This window comes from Gigantopelta aegis, chromosome 10 (assembly GCF_016097555.1).
Source record: "Gigantopelta aegis isolate Gae_Host chromosome 10, Gae_host_genome, whole genome shotgun sequence".
NCBI classification, from domain to species: Eukaryota; Metazoa; Mollusca; class Gastropoda; order Neomphalida; family Peltospiridae; genus Gigantopelta; species Gigantopelta aegis.
In genome coordinates this window covers 26,834,683-26,845,690 of record NC_054708.1, presented here as the reverse complement: position 1 = coordinate 26,845,690, position 11,008 = coordinate 26,834,683, and the positions used below count along the sequence as shown (strand labels likewise).

Below are 11,008 nucleotides of genomic sequence, written 5' to 3'. Positions count from 1 at the left end.
TGAGCCTACAGTATTACTGCATCAGATGACCGGCAGCAACGTCTAAATAATATTGGTATAATACAGTATTAAAATATTTAAAGTCACATCAATCACATCAAGGTTATACACAGAGCAGAAAATATATAATTACCAAGTCCAAACGGACAGCGATCCCTGGAAGCCTTCCTATGTTTCTCCCCGATATCTCTAAAACCCTAGCTATTTATCATAAAACCGAATATCGCCTGGGGTACATCGCGGCCCTCCCCCTATCAAGTGATATTTTCACAGCGACCATGGCGGGAATTTTCTCTTAGATGGCCATACTCAATGACGCCTAGTCGCCAAAATCACGGATGTAAAAACCGCACCCGCGGAGGTATTACGTAACTACTGGCCAACTGGGCTTAAGTGCATATTGGAAATGCACACGGCCTTCTAAAACAATTAATATCGCCACAGGCGAAAACAAAATTAAGAGCATGTGCCGTCACACACCCCCCCACCTCAAAAAGGATATTTCCTCTACTCTAGGAATAGGGAAATATACTACATTAAAATAAAACGTGGGTTAACCGACGCATCGGGGCATTTATAACACATGTAATAATAAGGTGACTACCAGTAATCACACTGAGTCTTTGGTATACAAATAAAATATATATAAAAACAAAACAGAAATCAAGAATGTCTTTGCCAATAAATGGAACCCTCTTTATTTCTTTTACGAACTATGTATATATGTTAAAGCACTGCTTTTTTAACCAATATACTACACTATAAGGGACAACCCCCTTCAAATTAGATAGATAAGCTAGAATAACTCCCCATCTGACCTTGTATTTCATTATAATCCAAGGCTGGGGGGGGGGGGGGGGGGGGGGGGGGGGGGTGGCTCTGAAAAGACGTTGGTTGCATTATACTCGATAGGATGCTAGGACAATAGGAACAACCTAAACACCATAATAGGGAATACATACAAAACAACATGCTCTGCAACAGTACACAGGGTGCATTGCCTAATCATAACAATGCACCCGCACCCAGTTAATGGCCCAGCACGTACTCTAATAAGGAGCTGAACAAAAGAATATCAACTTCGAGTACAAAAATTGCACTGCACCCATGGAATGGCTGAACAAAAGAATATCAGCCTACCCTACCCAAACCCCAAAAAGCTGCTGGTGTGTACTTGGTGATTTGGAGATGGAGGAATAACAACGGCTGCAAGACCGACACAACGATCTGGACCCCCTGAAACGGCCGCCTACCTACCGGTGTTACCACATTGCACGAGTCTCCCCTGGGTTGTCATGCCACGACCAGAAGCAGTCAGGCCCTTTCTCAGGGCCCGATGGGCAACCTAGGGAGACACCACAGCAACACCTAGGTCTAATTAACGAGCCACTCTCGATATACTAAAGTCAAAACTTATACTAGCTCTACTACCCTTTACAGTTTAGACTGACCATTCAAAATTCGCGTCAAAATTCCTTCAAATCAAAACTGCGCACCTTTTCTCTTTGGCATATTAACTGCTCCATTCAAAATTCCATAGCACCACCACCCACCCCCGCCTGCTACCGATCCCGGTCGGACTGCTGGTGCTCCCTTGCACCTGCCAGTGCAGGCGGTCCCCCCCCCCCCCCCCCCCCAACTTTCTGTCTTGGACGAAAGAGCTTGCTCCGCAAGCACTTGCGCCCACGACAGGCGTGCGCTACAATAGCTTGCTCTGAATGTGCACGTTAAACCCTATGACATGACATGACAAGAATGTCAACACATTATCATAACGTTCAACTTCGGGACAGGGCATCATCGATTACATTAGAAGTGCCCTCGATATGTTCAATGGTAATTGGGAATTCCTGCAGAAGAAGACTCCACCTCAAAACTCTCTGGTTGGTGGCTTTCATTCTGTGAATGAAAGTAAGCGGATTATGATCAGTAAAGACCACCACTTGATGCACTGCCGATTTCACGTAGATCTGAAAATGCTTCAGAGCTTGTACCATGGCCAAGGCTTCCTTCTCTATAGTGGAATAGTTCACCTGGTGTTTGTCAAACTTTTTGGAGAAGAAACTTACAGGATGGTCCAGTCCATTTTCGTCTTCCTGGAACAGCACAGCTCCAGCTCCCACGTCACTGGCACCCACAGCCAGCTTGAAAGGCATTCGGTAGTCTGGTGCTGCCATCACGGGAGACGAGGAGAGCATCTGCTTGAGACGGTTGAATGACTTCTCGTATTCATCTGACCACTGGAACTTCGTTTCCTTCTTTTTCAGTGTCGCACGTTTTCCGGGTTTTCTCCGATAGGCATGCTGTCGAATCGGTGTAGCGTTGGGTTCCCAGCGCACATCCTGGCTTAAGGTATTGGTAACCGTTGGAAGGTCCTGACAAATGGAAACATTGTCTTGTTTCAACGTAGTCAACTTTGCTCGCTGGGGGCTTTAATCTGCTAGAATCTGGCTGTTGGTTAATTTGATCTCTGCAGTCTTGACATCATCACAGGAAATTGAGTGACTCTCAATTTGGACCGGTAACTCTGGAACTATCGGCAGTCTGTCAAAATAACCTTTTAGCAAATTGATGTGACAATACCTACTTTTCCTAACCCTATCAGGAGTGTTTATCACATACCCTGTCTCATTAACCCGTTTGCGCACAACATAGGGCCCGAAATACCTGTTCTGCCCAGAACCCCGTTTAATTGGAAGGTACAGCAGCACCTTATCCCCTGGTTTAAATTCCCGACTCCTAGTCCTCCTATCAAACACTGATTTTATTTTGCTCTGAGCATGGCTCAGTTGCTTCCTAGCCTTCCTATCTCTAACTCTCTTATTCATTAATACTCCCTTGTCCATATCATAACCTGACATCTGATCCTCCATCTCACCCTCTGTTAACAATGTAGTGCGAGCTGCCAACAAACTTGGATCAGCCCCCTGCTCTAGGATTAACTCTTGTCTATTACAAGGTAAGTCCCCTCTATCAAACACAACTGGTTCAATTCCCCTATGCGGGAGATCAACAGGTTCCACCACATTTGGTTCGTCAGTTGACTTGTCTACCATTTTACTCATAACCTCACCCACTCCGATTTCATGGCTCACACACGTATCAGACAAATCACAAATATCCTCTGGTTCTCGTGTTACCCTTCTGGCCATAGCCCTAGTCTTTACACACGCAGGATATCTAATCTCATCAACCTCACTCTCTTCTATTGGTAAAGTGCTGTCTTTAATTAACAATTGGTCACATTTCGGCTGACAACACTGACTACAAATAACTTTGGGTCTCGTGCTACCCTTCTGGCCATAGCCCTAGTCTTTACCCGCAGGATATCAATCTCATCAACCTCCTCTTCTATTGTTAAAGTGCTGTCTTTAATTAACAATTGGTCAATTTCGGCTGACAACACTGACTACACCCACCCTCCTATGTAACGACAGGCAAGTCCTTCACAACACCCATAACGACTGGTCCCGTCACAAACTTCGAACACAAGAAAACTTTATGTAACCGGACAACCATTTTTTCTCCAGTAACCGAGGTTAAAGCCAAACTACGTCCTGTATCTGAATTCTCATTACCAGCTAAACACTTGCGTTATCAGCGACTGACTACAGCCGGTATCTCGATAGATTGATATTGCTTTAGGACTCTATTCTTGTTTCACATCACAAACCATACCAGTGGACACATATGGGTTTACCTTCTCTGCCATGGGACTAACCATTAACTCTCTCGCTAACGGAGCTGACCTCACTAACCCGACCACTTGCGAATTATCGCGTTTCCTTTTAAAACAGTCCCCGACAAGATGGTTATCCGTTTTACAGTAACTGCAATGTGGACGAAAAGTTCGTGCATTGGCTGATAATGCAGGCTTATCCTTACTTTGCCCACCAGGTGCATTCCTTGCCTGACTAGCTAACCAACTAGATGACTCTCCCCGATAGTTACTTTCCCGGGAAAAACCTGGCTGAAATTTCTTCTTATCACCCTGTTGTATAGAGCTACCCTGTACTGCCTGAGCTTTGTGTATTAACACGTAGTCATCTGCCACTATGCCTGCCTCCTCTATCTTTTTGACATCACGATCTTCTAAATGAATACGTAAGCTAACTGGTAATCCATTTTTAATGTCCTGTAAGATCAACAACTCCCGTAACTCGGTATATGACTCTACCTGATGAGACACCACCCATTTATCAAACATCCCTGCCTTCTTAGCCACAAACTCACTATAACACTGACCCTGCGTTTTTCTCAACTCGCTATACCGTAAACGATAATCCTCAGGTCGTAATTCATAAGCCCTCAACACTGCAGCCTTAACTAGGTCGTACTGACTTGCTCGCTCATCACTCATTGAATTATAAGCTACACTAGCCTTCCCCTTAAACTTAGACACGGCTAACAATGTCCACTTAGACTGCGGCCAATTTAGCTGCTTAGCGGCCCGTTCAAAAAGTTGGAAGAACATATCTACCTCCTGGTCATCAAATACAGGCACTGATCTATAAGCCTCCGACATGTTAAACCCATTTCCGGCCTCCCGTCTAACTTCTTCAGTGTTCAACTTTAACTCATGTTCCACTTTTAATTTTTCTAACTGAAATTCTCTATCCCTCTCTTCTCTCTCTCTCTCTCTCTCTCTCTCTCTCTCTCTCTCTCTCTCTCTCTCTCTCTCTCTCTCTCTCTCTCTCCATCTCTCTATCTTCCCTATCTCTATCTTCTCTATCTCTATCTCTATCTTCTTTTTCTCTGTCCCTCTCTTCTCTTTCTCTCTCTCTCTCTATCCCTCTCTTCTCTTTCTCTATCTCTGTCTCTATCTAATGCACGTTCTTCTCTTTCGTACTCAAGCTTTTTAAAAGCTAACTGTTGTTCCATACTCAAGTCACTTATCTCTATCTCTGGAACAATCTCACTTTCTTCCATAACAGGCCTATCACCAAAAACTTCCTGGATAATAATTGTCTTTATATCACCTAAGGTTTTAGCTGATGTTAAATCAATTTCTCGCTCACCCGCGATTTCAACTAACTCGGCCTTACGTGCTCGCTTAATCTCCACTACACTGAGCGTAGGCCTATCCAGCAAATTCTTATCCATGTTTAGATATGACGCACTTATTATTAATTAAATTTCTAGTGAACAACGTTGCTACTTATAGTTATTTGTAAAAATAATTTATAAAGCCCCCATTTACAAACAATACTTTTTTTAAATATGCGTGTCCCGTTTCAGATCCGGGACGAGCGCCCCAATTTTCACTCCTGTCACGGGGATCCTATAATACCCGTAACTGAATGAAAGACGATTGTCCAAATATCTCTCCTAACTGTATATCTATTTGATCTCTCTGTAACAGGCAGTTATACCCGCTGGCTCGTCTAGGTATGATCAGAGATAAGATCTTATATAAGTATATATTATTATAGCACGTTTAGTTCACTAGAAAACACAACAAAAACACAATACACTTTGGAATCTGTATTAACCTACGCTGACAAATGTACTGCCGCAGTAGTTAATTAACAACAACAAATAATAACAACCCAGAACTGATCACTTAATTAGTTAATCTCTAGGTGTCTAGTTTACACAATATGCTAACTTCACCGTGACACCACACCCACACGTGTGATAATTGAGAAACGCTTCCAGGAGAACTTAATTAATAAAGGAATTACAACTCTATTCCTAACTGGTTAATTTTTAATTAACCCTTACTACTCGTTCAGTAACCTTGTAATACAGACTTAATACCGGTACCTATCACAATAAAGACAATAACCTACAGTTTACCTAGGTCCTGTAGGATGACTGGTTAAGCTTTTTATATATATAGAACAGTGAGCCTAGAGTATTACTGCGTCAGATGACCGGAAGCACCGTCTAAATAATATTGGTATAATACAGTATTAAAATATTTAAAGTCACATCAATCACATTAAGGTTATACACAGAGCAGAAAATATATAATTACCAAGTCCAAACGGACAGCGATCCCTGGAAGCCTTCCTATGTTTCTCCCCGATATCTCTAAAACCCTAGCTATTTATCATAAAACTGAATATCGCCTGGGGGTACATCGCGGCCCTCCCCCTATCAAGTGATATTTCCACAGCGACCATGGCGGAAATTTTCTCTTAGATGGCCAGACTCATTGACGCCTAGTCGCCAAAATCACGGTTGTAAAAACCGCACTCGCGGAGGTATTACGTAACTACTGGCCAACTGGGCTTAAGTGGATATTGGAACTGCACACGGCCCTCTAAAACAATTAATATCGCCACAGGCGAAAACAAAATTAAGAGCATGTTCCTTCACATATATATATATATATATATATATATATATATATATATATATATATATATATATATATATATATATATATATATACACATGTATACACACACACACACACACACACACACACACACACACACACACACACACACACACACATACAAATACTACTTTCTTACCGCAAGATGAAAGAAAGAAGATAAAATACACCCACAAAATTCGGAAGAGGCCAAGTTGTCTCATGGCGACAGTTAAAATATCCTGTGGAGCTAAGAGATGAAATAATATAAATTGTCGCTTTAAACAACCATTTCTATTTAATATTTATCGTATTTACATTAATAGGTTCTGACAATATTGAGAGAGAAAACACGTCAAATGGACGGGTTAGCAAGAAGATAGGATCTAGAGCACGCACAGTGCTATAACAAGTCTATTATAGGCGGTCTAGACCTAATATCGAATAATGCACGTGATTATATATAAAGAAATGCGTCGTATCGAATTAATCTGAAAAATTGGAATTGTGATCGTGCGTAAATATATTTCTGTGGTGAATTATTCTACTGCTAGCTATGCAGCAAAATACTGGTTTATTCCGATAGTTGAATGTTGTGGGAAAATAGCCATGACGTCAAACAACTCATGGACCACGAGTTAGCCAGATGATTACGACGATATTCACCAACCTCCAAATTTGGCTCTGTTTGAATTAGGGATGGAATCAATGTAGCTCTCAATGCTATACTAGGGATATTTGCATGACACGGCTTGCTGCTGTTGTATATAAAGAATAATACATGAGTGGCCGTTAGATACCATTTATCCCACAACTGGTTGTTTTAAAATGTATCTAACGACCGAAAGCGAGTTTGATACGTTATTTAAACAACGAGTTGTGGCAGAAATGTTATCTAACGGACACGAATGTATTATTCTATTTCTTACATATCCTCAAAAAACAGGTTTTAAGCAAATTTTAACATCTTTATCGATTAAAAGATATTTACAATCCTTTGCACTTGTAACTGCCTTACGCGTCACAGACACATGATTGACAGGTTAACTGTACGTCACAGTATAATCGATTTCCACCGTGCTGTTTTTTTATTGGACGTATGACATTGGTGACCTGGATATCACCTAGGAGCAGCCAGTCGTGTCTTCAAATTGTTAACACACGTACGTGTGTAAACAACTATGTGTTATAAAAAGTAACACATAGTGTGTTCTCGACAACGGATGTGTAAGAAATGACAATACAGGGTACGCACATGACTCGCTCCATCGAGTGATACTAACTAAACACACCCATAAACTCTAACCAGGACCCGAACATCCGTGCTTTAAACCATGTCTCGAGCAAGAAAACATATTTACCAAAGACCACGTGCTTAACCTGTAGTTGGATTTAAGAACAATAATCGTTAACCCACAATCATCATCATGTTGTTATCATCATCATCATCATCATGTTGTTATCATCATCATCATGTTGTTATCATCATCATCATCATGTCCTTCCATTAAGTTTGGTTATTTGGAAGGAAGAAAATGATTTATTTAACGACGCACTTCACACATTTTATTTACGGTTATATGACATCGGACATATGGTTAAGGACCACACAGATATTGAGAGAGGAAACTCGCTGTCGCCACTTCATGGCCTACTCGTTTTGATTAGCAGCAAGGGATCTTTTATATGCACCATCCCACAGACAGGATAGTACATACCACGGCCTTTGTTACATCAGTTGTGGAGCACTGGCTGGAATGAGAAATAGCCCAATGGGTATGACGGATGAAACCCGCTAACGCCACATAGGCTATTTTTACCGGCAAAGCAGCAAGGGGTCTTTTATTAGCACGTTCCAATTCGCAGGATAGTACATACCACGGTCTTTGATGTACAAGTAGTGAGACACCAATTGGAACTAGTAAAACCTCGAGTTTAGTAAGGACACTCGACCATGTGACCTATAACACCTCAAGCGAGTGTTCTGCTACTGAGCTACGCCTGTTTAACGACGCCACTAGAGACCGTTGATTAATTACTTTTTTTTATATACATTTCCTACAGAGAGGACAGTACATACCAGGGCCCTTGATATACCAGTTGTGGGGTACTGGTTGAGACTGACAATGGATCCACCGAGGCCGTTCGGTCCTCCAACCCAAGCACCTCGGGCGAGCGCTCTGCCGACTGAGCAAAACCCTACCCTACATCGCGCTCCTGATCTATAATTTGAATTATGTCGAAGCAACAGGTTGCGTTTATTACTAGTTAACCCTTTAAAGGGACATTCCTGAGTTTGCTGCAATGTTTAAGATGTTATCGACTAACAGAAACTTTTTAACGATTGTAATTAAATATTAAATGTATTTTTCTGCATAAAATATTAATGGCTGTCTATTAAACATGTTTCTGATCGTTCTAATATTTGTACTGGGATAAATTTCGTTTTATTTCCGAAAACATATTTTTTTCGTACGTACGAAATTATTTGAAGACGAAATCCAGTTTGGGCTTCTTACAAATATTAAGACGACCAAAAATACATTAAATATACAGACACTGATATACTAAACAAGAAAATATATTTAATATGTAAGTTTACTCGAAGAAATATTTTATTAGTCGAAAACATCTTACAATGCAGCAAACTCGGGAATGTCCCTTTAAACCATTTTTTTGAGCAAAGAAATTAATTTGCAAAGACCACGTGGTTGAGCTGTAATTTGATGTAAGAATATCAAAGTTTATATCATCCTTATCACACTGACGTAACCAGGGGCGGCGGAGGGGGAGGGTGTGTGCACGGTGGCCCCCCCAATAAAACACCTTTCCCCGACCACATTTTATGTTTGCCTATCCCTCCAAAACACTATTCATAGACACGCATAGTGTTGGTGCTCTTCCCAAAATGTAAAATCCTGGCTACGCCAGTATCACATCATCGTTATCACATTGTTTTGTTGTCTCCACCATCATCATCACCACCAAAATCATCATAATTATCATCATCATCAGTATCATCATCATCATCATCATCATCATCATCAAAAAGCGCGACGTAGCCCAGTGGTAAAAAGCGTTCGCCCGATGCGCGGTTGGTCTAGAATGGTGGACCCACTGGGCTATTTCTCGTTCTAGTCCGTGCACCACAACCAATATATCAAAGGCCGTGGTATGTGCTATCCTGTCAGTGGGATGGTGCATATAACAAGATCCCTTGCTACTAATGCACAAATGTAGAGAGTTTTCTCTCTAAGACTATATCAAAATTACCAAATGTTTGACACACAATAGCCGATGATTAATAAATCAATGTGCTCTAGTGGTGTCGTTAAAAAACAAAACAACTAACAATGGCATCGTCAGGCGGACAAGGGTTAATCGATACCGGTAACTGATATACACTGTACTATATACGTTTGATCGACATACAGTAGACACTGCCGTGGAATGTTTTGTGAAAATGTGCGATGATTTAGAGAATGGCACCCCCAGAAGATTGAAAAGGAAAGGAATGTTTACTTAAAGACAGCCCAGCACATTTCGACCAGTAACAATTAAAGGTGAGTAGATCCTTAATTCAAGCCAACAGATTCGAAAAGGGAAGGAAAATGTTTGTTTTGTTTAACGACACCACTAGAGTACATTGATGTATTAATCATCAGCTATTGGATGTCAAACATTTGGTAATTTTGAAATATAGTCTTAGAGAGGAAACCCGCTACATTTTTCCATTAGTAACAAGGGATCTTTTATATGCACCATTCCACAGGCAGGATAGCACATACCACGGCCTTTGATTTACCAGTCGTGATGCACTGGAATGGAAGGAATTATTAGTTAGACACTTCAGCTCACTTTTATTACGGTGTTTAACATATGGTAATTGGGACACCTTGTCTACACGTAGCCCAGTGGTAAGGCACTCGCTCTATACGCGGTCGGTGTGGGATCGAAAAACAAACGCACTGAATAGTATTTGACAAAATAGACCGTGTCAATACTCGCGCGAACTACAGATCTGACAGCAGACGACATCGGAAAACAACCTCTATATTTTGACAGCAGCGCCAGACTCGCTTGACCAAAATCCAACTTAAATGAGGTCAGGTCAGGTCATAGGTTTTAACGTGCATATTCAGAACAAACTGTTGTAGCACACGCCTGTCATGGGCGCAGGTGTCGATTTTAGCCGGCTCCTCCGTCCAGGACAGGAAAAGGTTTGGGGTGGGTGGCAGAGGGGGTCGCTTAGCTTAAACTTATTTTGGGCCTTTTAAGTAGATGGGGTCACACAAATACGTCCCTGTCTCTTGTTTACATAGTGACAGGTCCGTAGCCCCAGCCCCCCCAAAGCAATTCGGACGATTCGCGCCCTCGTGTGAAGCACTTCATGCCTCACTATAAGCCTAAACGACCCCCCCCCCCCCCCCCCACTCAAAAATCCCGGCTACGGGCTTGAGTGAGAGGAGAGAAACTCGCTTCCGCCATATGTTAGCTAGTCCCTTGCCGTTTAGCAGCAAGGAATATTATTTAAAAACTACCAGAATTAATTTAAAGTAAATGTCAGAATATAGATCTACAATATTATGGCATACATCAGCACATTATGCATCCACACGATAAAACAGATAAAACACGATCCGTGAGAATTCGAGTTATTGCACGGCACTGCTCTGTTTGCAT

General features: G+C 41.7%; 1 protein-coding gene across 1 annotated transcript in view; it reads left to right on the top strand.

Moving 5' to 3' along the window:
• The first annotated feature begins 9,796 nt into the window (after nucleotides 1-9,796).
• The window catches only part of LOC121384063 (MFS-type efflux pump MSMEG_3705-like), a 33,568-nt gene continuing 32,356 nt past the window's right edge, over nucleotides 9,797-11,008 (top strand). Inside the window, exon 1 of the mRNA XM_041514281.1 lies at nucleotides 9,797-9,888. The gene's annotated coding sequence lies outside the window, so the exon portion shown is untranslated. The remainder of the gene's footprint in view (nucleotides 9,889-11,008) is intronic.